The sequence below is a fragment of the Scylla paramamosain genome, chromosome 20, assembly GCF_035594125.1.
Source record: "Scylla paramamosain isolate STU-SP2022 chromosome 20, ASM3559412v1, whole genome shotgun sequence".
NCBI lineage: Eukaryota > Metazoa > Arthropoda > Malacostraca > Decapoda > Portunidae > Scylla > Scylla paramamosain.
In genome coordinates this window covers 12,466,495-12,478,994 of record NC_087170.1, presented here as the reverse complement: position 1 = coordinate 12,478,994, position 12,500 = coordinate 12,466,495, and the positions used below count along the sequence as shown (strand labels likewise).

General features: G+C 43.4%; 1 long non-coding RNA gene across 1 annotated transcript in view; it reads left to right on the top strand.

Moving 5' to 3' along the window:
- Window positions 1-12,500, top strand: part of LOC135110340 (uncharacterized) — a 49,398-nt gene that overhangs the window by 5,415 nt on the left and 31,483 nt on the right. The window contains exon 2 of the long non-coding RNA XR_010273201.1: window positions 568-656. This is a non-coding gene — a long non-coding RNA (uncharacterized LOC135110340). The remainder of the gene's footprint in view (window positions 1-567; window positions 657-12,500) is intronic.

Genomic DNA, 12,500 nt, shown 5'->3' with positions numbered 1-12,500 from the left:
AGATCAAGTTAGACCGGGGGGAGGAGTGAAGAAGGAGAGGAAGGAGAGAGAGAGGATCTACTATCACAGAGAGAGAGAGAGAGAGAGAGAGAGAGAGAGAGAGAGAGAGAGAGAGAGAGAGAGAGAGATCCATTGTAGAGTTTTCCTCCACTTTTTTTTCTCTCCCTTATCTTCCTCTTCCTTTTCTCTCCATTTATATATTTCTTCCCCTTCTCGTTCTTCTCCATATATCCCTCCCTTTTTCTCCCTTATCCTCCCCACTTTTCCTCTCTCGTTCTCTCTGTTTCCTTCCCATATCGCTTCCCTTTTCCCTTCCCTGTACCTCCCTCTTTCTCCCTCCATACCTCTCTATCCCCCCAATTTCCTCCCCTATTTCTCCCCTTCCCCTCCCATTTCTGTGATGTCTGTGAAATTCTCCCATTTATTTCACTGGGAACCCAAGAGGAATGGGTAACGAAGAAGTCATTTATTTTCCTTGATTTTCTCAGTTTCTCATTAAGTGTGGCGGGAAGATGGAGTTCTGGGGGACTAATTGTGTGTTTTCCTCTATTGTTAGTTTGTTTTCAGGTGCGTGGAGGTCAGACTGGAGAGTGGAAGGAAGGTGGATGAAGTGGTGGTGGCGGGAGCGTGATGAATGGAAGGCTGGAGGTGAAAAGGTGGGTGGCTAATGTTTATGTTTCGTTTTTGAGTGAAAAGGTGGTGATTTCAATTCGAGTTTCCGTTTTTTGGGGGTGAAAAGGTGGTGTTTTGTGTTCGTGTTTCGTTTTTTGGTGAAAATATGGTGATTTCAATTTTATTTTTTTGTTCCTGTGTGAAAAGGTAGTGATTTTATGTTAATTTTTCGTTTCTGTGTGAAAAAGTTGATGATTTTGCGTCAGTTCTTTGCTTGTTTATGGAATATCTGTGGATTGATTTGATTCTTTTTCACTAGTTTATCTTATTGAATGTTACAGCAGACGAATGATTTTGTATATTAAGGTTAATTTCACATTTATGCACTGTTCCTTTAGACATCAAAGAATATGACTCTCTTTTAAGAAAGGAACACATCTCCATTATCAGATAGAAATTTTAAGATTGAAATTTTTCAACTTTTTTTTATTAATTTTGATTTTAGGATTAGAGTAGATGGAAATAAAACCCAAATAACTTTTTCTCTCTTATCCCTCCATTTCCACCCTTTCATCCTCTCTCCCTCCCTTCCTTCCACTCCCCCCTCCCTCCATCTCGCCTTCCCTCCTTTGCTCCCTTCATTCCTCCCTTCTCCACACAGAAACACATAAATAACAACAATATACAACAACGCACAAAGCAAGGAAAGTTATTGCTCTTTCGATACTTTAAAAACACAACACAAAGACAGCTAAACAAAACAAATAAATAAGGCAAACATACTACAGTGAGAAGTTAGGAGAAGGAAGTCATTTAGAAGAACTACATTAGCGGAGGAGAGAGAACAAGGAGAAGAGAGGACAAGGACTATATTCTGAGACACCTCGCTACATTCAAAAGGTTCTAGTTGAAGTTACACTGGTTTTCAAGGGTGTTTTTATTGTTCTAGTGATAGATTAACGAGATTTTCTGCCTGAAAACCCAGTTCATCATCTTTGTGGCCTTTGATGATAGTCGTGGTGAGAGAGCAAAGCGATTCAGTATACGTACCAAAGATTCTCAAACATTGCACAGTCTTACCTCGACAGTTTTTAATGAACTGGGAATTGGGACCACAGATTGGCAAATTCAAACCGCTAGAATGTTGATCTTTACATTGCCTTTGAGTTCCCCAGGGCGACACAAAACTCAGTATGCATCGGTTACCTGTCGCAAGCAGCCTGTCACACCGTTCACCACAAGGATTTTCAGTACTATATGCATATTTTTGAGGCAGACAATCTTGGAAAGGTGGGGGGAATGACATTCTGACATGATGAAAGGGGTGCATGGGGCAAATAAGATTAAGAACCACTTTATTAAACTTTCCAAGAGTGTTTCATGACCCTGGTGATAGCTAAATGATTATATATTCTACACTACTAATCCAAAAGAACAATTGGAATACGGCAAATATACCTGTAGCCTTTGAAAACACTCCTTACTAGAGAACAAAGCGAGCGTTAGAAAGACCGATCGAGTTACATTACCTCATCGTCCATCACTTTTTTAACGCTCTAAATCTCCTTATAAACCAAAGCAAGACATATAAAGCTCACAGAATGAAGTTAAGATTACATTCTCTCATTAGCAAGCGCAGTAAGTCACCGTAGCGTGCAAATTGAGGAGAGATGAGTGAATGACGCAAGAACTGTGAGTATTTGGCGGAGGAAAAAAAGTGAGGGAAGGGAAGCGCGAAAGGGGGACTGTTCAAATATTCGTTTTCTTTGCATTATTGAAGTGTTGGGCAAGAGTGATGTACGTTATATGCTGAGAGTGAGTTAAGAGGTTGTGTGGAAGTTACGTATTCATGGCTAAAGTTTGTATTGTACGGTTTTCTTATGCTTTGTAACGACTGGAGAGAGAGAGAGAGAGAGAGAGAGAGAGAGAGAGAGAGAGAGAGAGAGAGAGAGAGAGAGAGAGATTTTCTTAGCCTTGCTTTTATCACTATCCTTATTTTCTTTGTTTTTTGAAGATTTACTATATATATATATATATATATATATATATATATATATATATATATATATATATATATATATATATATATATATATATATATATATATATTTTTTTTTTTTTTTTTTTTTTTTTTTTTGTTTTGTTTATTTATTTATTTGCTTTTATTATGAGTAAATAAGTGAATGAAACAAACTGGACTAGGATTGGTAAAAGGAGATGAAAAGGATGGGCGTAGGAGCTGCTGTTGTTGTTGGTTTGTTGTTGTTGTGGTGGTGGTGGTGGTGGTGGTGGTAACTGAAGTAGTAGTAGTAGTAGTAGTAGTAGTAGTAGTTCGGTAAATGGCTTTACTACTACTACTACTACTACTACTACTACTACTACTACTACTACTACTACTACTACTACTACTACTACTACTACTACTACGACCACAAAAATTACAACCATCACCACCACCACCACCACCACCACCACCACCACCACAACAACAACAACAACAACAACAACAACAACAACAACAGCAACCATTACAAAGTCGCAGTGTGGCAGTAAAACAAAGGCGTAATGAGGCTGTTTGTGTAATATTTCAGCGTCCCGGTGACTTACTGGGCCAATAAATTGTGTGTGTGTGTGTGTGTGTGTGTGTGTGTGTGTGTGTGTGTGTGTGTGTGTGTGTGTGTGTGTGTTTGGCTTGTTTGTTTGTGTGTGTGTTTTTTTTCTCCGTGTTTATTCTTCTTGTTACTTTGTTTGTTTGTTCGTTATGATTAATATGTATATGTATGTATGTATGTATGTATGTATGTATGTATGTATGTATTTGTGTATGTATGTGTACAGAATTTTTTTGTTTGAGGTATAATTATCTATTTTAATAATGATGAATATAACTTTTATTTAATGGTCTTGTTTTTATTCGTTTTTTTTCCGTCTTTGTCATTTATTTAAGTTTGTTCATTAGATAGTCATTCATTACCCAACCGTTTTGTGTACTGTTGCTGCTGCTGCTGCTGTTACCACCACCACCACCACCACAGCCGCCACCACCACCACCTGCCCTTAATTACCCCAGCAGTTAATCTTTCTAACAAGCACATCTTAACTATCTATTGTTAAAACCACACTACCACTCCCCCCTCCTCCTCCTCCTCCTCCTCCTCCTCCTCCTCCTCCTCCTCCTCCTCCTCCTCCTCCTCCTCCTCCTCCTCCTCCTCCTCCTCCTCCTCCTCCTCCTCTTTCTCTTCCTCCTCCTCCTCCTCTTTCTCCTCCTCCTGTGTAGATCATCACATCACAGGAAGGGCTCAAGGAAAATCAAAGTTCACTGTAAACAAAATGTACAACATCAAAAACTAATATATTGATTCGTATGAACTTCCCAAGCCGATTTTCTCTTTCACTCTTCTTGCTTTTAAATTCTTTCATTTCAGAAGATTTGTTTTTCTTTTTTTCTCTCTCTCTTTTATCCACGTCCTGACCTTAAGAAATACTGAAAAATTATCGATGTCAAATAATTTACCTTATAATGAAAATATATTCCACAGTTAAGGGAGAGACTATGCGAATGTCCCTCTAAGATCCTTTTAACATAAGGAGAAAGGTTTGTAGGTAATCACATTTCACTTTACGACACAACAAGAACGGTGGTGCCTTTGAGGTCACAAGAACGAGGCGAGGGTAACCAAGATTCCCTTTAAACAGAATTTGCACCATTGACAACCACACTTCATTAATTCGTGACAACTTCCTCAATCAACAGGTTTCTTCTTGTTTTTTATATCTTGTAATTTCAACAAAACCCTTTCACCTCCTCCTGGGGATATATTAAGGAAGCCACAACCGCCCTGCACGCCCGCACACGTCCTCCTGCCTCAGTGGGCGGCGTGGGCGGGCGTGTGTAAAGACTCCATCGATCGTGGGCGGCAGGCGTGAGGCGGCGGATTAGAGGTAATGGGGTGGAGAGGGAGAGAGAGGGGGAGGGAGTGGGGGAGGGAGGGAAGGAGGAGGGTTTTGTGGGTGGGAGTGACTGGTGGAGAGATTGGGGGAGAGAGAGAGAGAGAGAGAGAGAGAGAGAGAGAGAGAGAGAGAGAGAGAGAGAGAGAGAGTATATCTTGTACAGTAACTTCCCAGATCAACGAATGACGTGACATTAGTCTTGAAAAAAAATAGGAATGAAAAATAAAGAATAAAACGAAATTAGTTGAGCAGAGTGGGAGATGACTGGGGTAGACTCAGTAATGATGTAATTAGTGGTGAGTCAGTAGATGGCTTCAAAAAATTATATAACCATGGGAAGGAATGATAGGTGAATATAGATAAATACAGGGACTGCCTCACTCTCATTCATTCACTCACTCTCTCACTCATTCACTCACTCACTCACTCACTCACTCACTCACTCACTCACTCACTCACTCACTCACCTAGCTATCCAGTCAGTCAATCATTCAGTTAGTCAAGCAGTCATCTTCTCAGTTAGCTAAAAAGGCACTCAAGTTTATCAATCAGTCAACCTATTCAGTCAACATTCCAGTCAGTTAGTCACCCACTCAATCAGTCAGCTACCCAGTCAGTCAGTCACCCACCCATCTACCCACGCAGTCACCCACCCACTCACCCACTCACCCACTCAGCCAGTCAGTCAGTCACCCAGCAATCCTGTACAATTAAACACCCAGCCAATCAAGTCAGCCAGTCAGCCAGTCAGCCAGGCAGCCAAGCGTTCAGTCAGTCAATCAGTCAGTCAGTCAGTCAGCCATGCACACAATGACTCTCGATAGTCAGAGTGGCTTGCCTCGTTAGTTGTGAGGTGACTTGTAAAGAGAGAGAGAGAGAGAGAGAGAGAGAGAGAGAGAGAGAGAGAGAGAGAGAGAGAGAGAGAGAGAGAGAGAGAGAGAGAGAGATTAATACCCTTCACCATAGTGGTAATAGTGTCAACAGAACGTTTTGTATGTGTACATTATAACCTCCCTACTCTCTCTCCCCCTCTCCCCTCACCTCTCCATCACCCCTTCTCTCTCTCTCTCTCTCTCTCTCTCTCTCTCTCTCTCTCTCTCTCTCTCTCTCTCTCTCTGGAAAAGCTTCCTTTTTCTCTTTTGTCGTTTTGTCTTTCTTTATTTATTTGCTCATTCGTTCATTTATTTCTTAATTTATTTTGTTCTAATCTTCCTTCCTTCCTTCCTTTCTTCCTTTTCTGTAAGTGTTTTTTTTTATTTACTTCCTTGGTCTATAATTTTCTTTTCCTCACATACACTAATATTTACTCCTCTTCCACCTCCTCCTCCTCCTCCTCCTCCTCCTCCTCCTCCTCCTCCTCCTCCTCCTCCTCCTCCTCCTCCTATATCATCCTTACATGTTATTTCTCCTTTCACTCATACAGACAATTTCTCCCTTCTCCCCTTCCTCCCTCCCCAACACCTCCCCTCGTTCCTCCCCGCCTCCACTACCCCCTTCATCACCCCTCCTCTCCCCACCTCCTGCCTTTTCACTTATTCTCTCCCATCCCCTTCTCCCCTCCCCTCAGGTTCTCCCCATCCTCCACTCTCCCCTCCCCCATCTATCAAGATTACTATGTTTGCGCAAGTCTCAATAACGCGCGGTCCTTGTCCTGTTCTGCGCTTTTTCGTAATCACTCCTTCTGTCCACGGCCTTCTCTCACTCCCCTCTCACTCTTCCCTCTCTCTCTCTTTCCTTTTCATATCTCCCTTCCCATGCTTCTCTCTCTCTCTCTCTCTCTCTCTCTCTCTCTCTCTCTCTCTCTCTCTCTCTCTCTCTCTCTCTCTCTCTCTCTCTCTCTCTCTCTCTCTCTCTTCTCTTCCCTCTCCCTTCTACATTCCTTTCGCTTTCATATCAACTTCCCTTCCCCTCTTTTCTTTCCCTTTCCCCTCAATCCCTCCTTTCCTTCTATATTCTCTTTTCTTCTTTATCTCCCCGTTCTTCCTCCCCCAGCTCTCTCTCACTTTTCCTGAGCATACACACACACACACACACACACACACACACACACACACACACACACACACACACACTCCTTTTTCTCCCTCATATCCCTCCCTTCTCCCTCTTCCCTCTCCCCTCTCCCCTCTCCACCCTTCCCCATCTCCCTCCCTCCCCTCTCCCCCGTCCCCTCACCTGTCGCCGCGCACCGATTTATGGGCAGGTGAGCGAGGGATCTTAGCGGGCGATTTTCCGCGGGTGATTTACCTGTTGGGGGTAGGGGGAGGGGAGGGGGAGGAAAGGGGAGGGAGACAGAGGGGACAGAGGGGGGAAGAAAGGGGAGGTGGGGATTGTGTTTACTTCTATACTGTGGTTTTTATACGTTGTTCTTTATTTCTTTCTATCTTTTTTTCTTCTTTTTTTTCTCTCTCTCTCTCTCTCTCTCTCTCTCTCTCTCTCTCTCTCTCTCTCTCTCTCTCTCTCTCTCTCTCTCTCTGCGTCTCTCTCTTCCTTTCGTTTTTTTATTCATTCTCTTTGTATTTTTCTTTTTTTCTTGTTTCTGTTGGCATTGTTGTTGTTGTTGTTGCTGTTTATCAGAGAGAGAGAGAGAGAGAGAGAGAGAGAGAGAGAGAGAGAGAGAGAGAGAGAGAGAGAGAGAGAGAGAGAGAGAGAGAGAGAGACCTACCTGCCTACCTACGTACCCACCACATCCCCTCCCTCTCCTCCTCCTCCTCCTCCTCCTCCTCCTCCTCCTCCTCCTCCTCCTCCTGCTCCTCCTCCTGCGCATTTTTCTGTTCGGGTGGAAATTATGAATTCCGTCTCGGTTCATATTTTTCCAGGCCAGATCGGTCGATGGGCGGCGCTGCGCTTTTTGGTGGTGGTGGTGGTGAAGGTGGTAGTGGTTTAATCATTGTTGTTGTTGTTGTTGTTGTTGTTGTTGTTGTTGTTGTTGTTGTTGTTATTATTATTATTATTATTATTTATTTCTTCTTCTTCGTCGTCGTCGTTGTCTCGCTGTCTTCTTCTTCTTCTTCTTCTTCTTCTTCTTCTTCTTCTTCTTCTTCTTCTTCTTCTTCTTCTTCTTCTTCTTTACTAAGATCACAAGAATTTAACGTTTCTTTTTCCTTCATGATTTTTACTTCCTCATTTTAACACACACACACACACACACACACACACACACACACACACACACACACACACACACACACACACACACACACACACACACACACACACACACACACACACACACACACACACACACACACACACACACACACACACACACACACACACACACACACACACACACACACTCTATTAATTAATACAAACGCATTTTTTTTTTTTTTTCATTTCATATTTTATTTGTATTTTTTTTCTGATCATCATTAAGAAATTTTACGGTTAATTTTGTTGGGGGTCATTTTCTATTTTGGTGGCGGCGGAAGCTACTTTGTTTGTTTGTTTATTTGTTTGTGTGTTGCGTGTTTTTTCAGCTGATCCGAAAATGTGCGAGGCTGATTAGAGGCCGGCCGTGATGTGTGTGTGTGTGTGTGTGTGTGTGTGTGTGTGTGTGATCAGTATTTTGTTTTTCTTTGTTTAGTTTACTTATTTAATTTCTTTCTTTACTAACTTTATCTTTTTATCAATGTCATCTTACTTTTCTCTCCCTTTTTCCCCCTTTTTAATTAATTTCTTCTACGTTTTCCTTCTTCCTCCTCTTTTTTTCATCTTCCTCTTATTCCTTCTTCAGTTTTTCCTTTTTTCTTCCCCCTCCTCCTCCATGTTTCCTCAGCATTCATAATCTTCACCCTTATCTCTCCTCTTCCTTATTCTTCTCTTTTTCCCTCTCTCTCATCTCTCACCATCTCTCCCCTCTCCTCCCCCTCTCCCCTCTCCTCCCCCTCTCCCCTCTCCCATACAGTCAAGAAATACATCATACAGAGTTTAAAATGACATTTCTTCCACTTTTTCCTTTCCCCCTCCTCGCCTCTCTCCCTCTCTCCCTTCTCCCTTTTCTTTATTTTCATTGGAATCACTTTCTTTTTCTCTCTCTTCTACTTCTCTCTTTATTCTCTTTATCTCTCTCCCTGCCTCCCTTTTTTTTCTAATTCTCTGCTTCTTTAGTCCTTTACCCTTTCTCTCTTCCTATTCTTTCTCTTCCCCTTTCCTCCTCCTTGTTCCTCTGATTGTTTTTCTTTTTCCTATCTCCTTCCTTCTTTTCTTTAAATTCCTTCTTCTTCTTTGTTTTTGTTCACATTTAAATCTCTTTCTCTTTCTCTCTTATTCATCCACTCCTCCTCCTCCTCCTCCTCCTCCTCCTCCTCCTCCTCCTCTTCCTATATTCCCTCCCCTTAGTCAGTACAAAGGGGGAAAGGGGGAGAGAGGGACACGGGAGGAGGGGAGGGGGAGACGCAAAGAAGGTAAAAGCAGTACAACTCAAAATGAAGGCTTTGCAAATTGAAAAACGCCCCAATTGCCGCCATTATAGCGCCATCCGTCACAGCAAAGGTGGCACCCCTTCCTCCACCTCCACTCCACTCCCTCCACTTCCCTCCACCTCTTTTCTTCATCTTTTTCCTCCGTTTCTTCAATTTGTTTTCTTTCTGTCATTCAAATATAGCTTATATTCTCTCCAGTTTCTCTCCATTTCTTTCCTCCACCCTTCCACTATTCTTTCCTCCACTCCAAAATCTCTCCTTTCCTCCACTCTGTCTCTCCTCCTTCCCTCCTCCTCTTCCTCCGATTCTTCCTTTCATAGCTTCACCTCCTCTCATTCTACTTCTCCTCCACTTTCTCCACCTATTCTCTCCATCCCTACCTCCATCTCTCCACCTCTCCAACCTTCCTCCATCCCTCCTTCTTTCTCCCATACCTCTCCTCCTCTTCTTCCATATATTTTTTTTTCTTTCATATTTCCCTCCACCTCTTCTCTCCAACTGTTCCTCCATTGTTTCTCTATCTCTCCACTTCTTTCCTCCACCATCTCTATCCTTTTTATTATCTTCTTTCCTTCTTTTCTTTCATCATCTTCATTATTTTCCTTTTCCTTCATTTTTCTCTCTTTCCCCTTTTCTCTTCTTTTCCTCCCCTTCTTCCCCATTCCCTCCTATTCCTCTCATACCTCCTTTCCTCCCCCTTATCGTTTCCCATCCCTCCTTCTTCTCCCCTATTTCCTTTTTTCCTCCACTCCTCCCATTTCCTCCCTTCCTGTTCCCTTCCCTTCTCTTCCCATCCCTTAAGTACCCTCTCCATTTACTGTGTTAAAGCCTATGTGACAATTACTTGGGTGAGAGGGAGAGGGAGAGGGAGAGGGAGAGGAAAGGAGGAAAGGAGGTAAGGATGGAGGGTGAGAACTAGAAGAAGAGAGTGAGTGTTGTGGAGAGAGAGAGAGAGAGAGAGAGAGAGAGAGAGAGAGAGAGAGAGAGAGAGAGAGAGAGAGAGAGAGAGAGAGAGAGAGAGAGAGGAAAATGGAAATAAAAAGTTGGTATGTTTTGTCTACTGGTCATCCTTATTTTCCTCCTCCTCCTCCTCCTCCTCCTCCTCCTCCTCCTCCTCCTCCTCCTCCTCCTCCTCCTCCTCCTCCTCCTCCTCCTCCTCCTCCTCCTCCGCTTCCTCCTCCTCCTCCTCCTCCTGTCATCACTCAAGTTCCGTCAAATCCGAAGTTCCCTCTCCCCTCCTCTCCCTCTTTCTCTCCCTCCTCTTCCATTTCCTCCTCCTCCTCCTCCTCGTCTCCTTCTCTCTCACCTCACCTTGCCCTCCCCCTGTTTTCTCTCACCCTTGCACACCTGGGCTGGCAGTTATCCCTCACCTGGGCAAGGGGGATGAGGAGGAGGAAGAGGAGGAGGAGGTGGAGGAGGAGGAGGAGGAGGAGGAGGAGGAGGAGGAAAGTAGCGTGAGAGAAAAAAAATGTATGAAAGGGAGGAGTAGGAGGAGACAGAGAAGAAGGGAGAGGAAGGAAAAGAGGAGAAGGAGGAAGAGAAGGAGAAGAAGGAAGAGAAAGAGGAGGAAGAGGGAATGTGTAGAATGAAAGAAAAAAATGAGAATGAGGAGGAGGAAAGACAGAAGAAGGAAGAGAAGAAAGAAGGAAAGGAGGAGGAGGAGGAGGAGGAGGAGGAGGATTACTAAACAGCAACAGACTCTTTGGCCCTTTTATAGCTGTTTGGCGACTAATGCTAACTAACTACTGGGGAAAGAGACGAGATAGTACAGAAGAAGGCTCCCCCCTCACCCACCCATCACCCCTCTTCACCAGTCAAGGAAACAGTCATGGGGAAAAAAGTACTATTCATTGGGGGAAAATATTGTCATTGAGTTTTTTCCCTTTTTTTTATAGGAAAGAATGAAAGGATAAGTTATCGTTATCATTTATTCACTGGAAATTAATACAGTGAATAATAACGTCAAGGAAAGTCATGAAAATATGTATATAAAGTTTGATAAAATGAATAAATAAATAAATAAATACAATATCCAGAAAAAAAAAAGTTTGCGAAGGAAGAAGAGATGGGGAGGAGCAGGAGGAGAAGAGGGAGAAGAAAAAGAAGAGAAAAAGGAGGTGGAAGAAGAAGAAAAGACGAGGAGGAGGATGAGAAGCAGAAGAAGAAAAAGAAGAAAGAAGTAGGGGAGGAAGAAGGAGTAGGAGTGGAAGAAGAGGAGAAGGAGTGGGAGGAGAGGGGAATGATTAGAAGGTAGAGGAGGAAGAGGAGGAGGAGGAGGAGGAGGAAATCGGTGTAGAGTTTCAACCCTCAAATCATAATGAAAAAAAAAAAAGAATATTGAATCAGAAGCGAAAGACATAATACCTACTTTCCTCCTCCTCCTCCTCCTCCTCCTCCTCCTCCTCCTCCTCCTCCTCCTCCTCCTCCTCCTCCTCCACATTTATCCGTGTCGCCAAAAAATCCACACGTGTAACTTTCCATTTACTGTATCTCTCTCTCTTCCTCTCCTCTCCTCTCCCTCTCCCCCTCTCTCTCTCTCTTCACCATCTTTATCTCCTTGTCTCCCTTTCCTCCTCTTTTTTTCTCCCCTTTTTTCTTTCATGGCGGAGCAATAATAGGATGGAGGTGTGTGTACGTGGATTCTTGTCACGCACACACACACACACACACACACACACACACACACACACACACACACACACACACACACACACACACACACACACACACACACACACACACACACACACACACACACACTTTGCTTATGGATTGGTCACGGTGGTTTTTCTGCATGTGTGCGACTCTCTCTCTCTCTCTCTCTCTCTCTCTCTCTCTCTCTCTCTCTCTCTCTCTCTCTCTCTCTCTCTCTCTCTCTCTCTCTCTCTCTCTCTCTCTCTCTCTCTCTCTCTCTCTCTCTCTCTCTCTCTCTCAAATTACAGGTGAGCGCCCCCCTTACCTGGCGTAACAAGGGGTCCTACCTGATAATTGATTTACTTGGCCAACCAAAACCCCGGACCAGGTGAAGGTGGTGGTTTGGCTGTAGATAAAATGGTGACGTGACTGTGTGTGTGTGTGTGTGTGTGTGTGTGTGTGTGTGTGTGTGTGTGTGTGTGTGTGATACATGTTACAGTCTCTCTATCACTTTCTTTTCTTTTCTTTTCTTTTTTTTTTCTTATTATTGTTTAGATTCTGCTCGTTCAAGTTCAGGCAAGTTGAGACATGTTCGTACCGTTCGCTGGTTTTAAGGTAATGTTCTCGGGTTCCCTTTTGAAGAACGACGCAGGAAATGAACACGGAAATAACCAGGGATTTACAACACCCGCCTCTCATAACAACTGCACCTGCCTGCCGTGTCCGCTCATACAAACACTGGCCTAAACAACTCGCGCACACATACACACACACACACACACACACACACAGAGGAAAGCACGCTATATTCTTACACGCAAAAGGGCATAGCTAAAGAAAATGAAAGGTTTACACACACACACACACACACACACA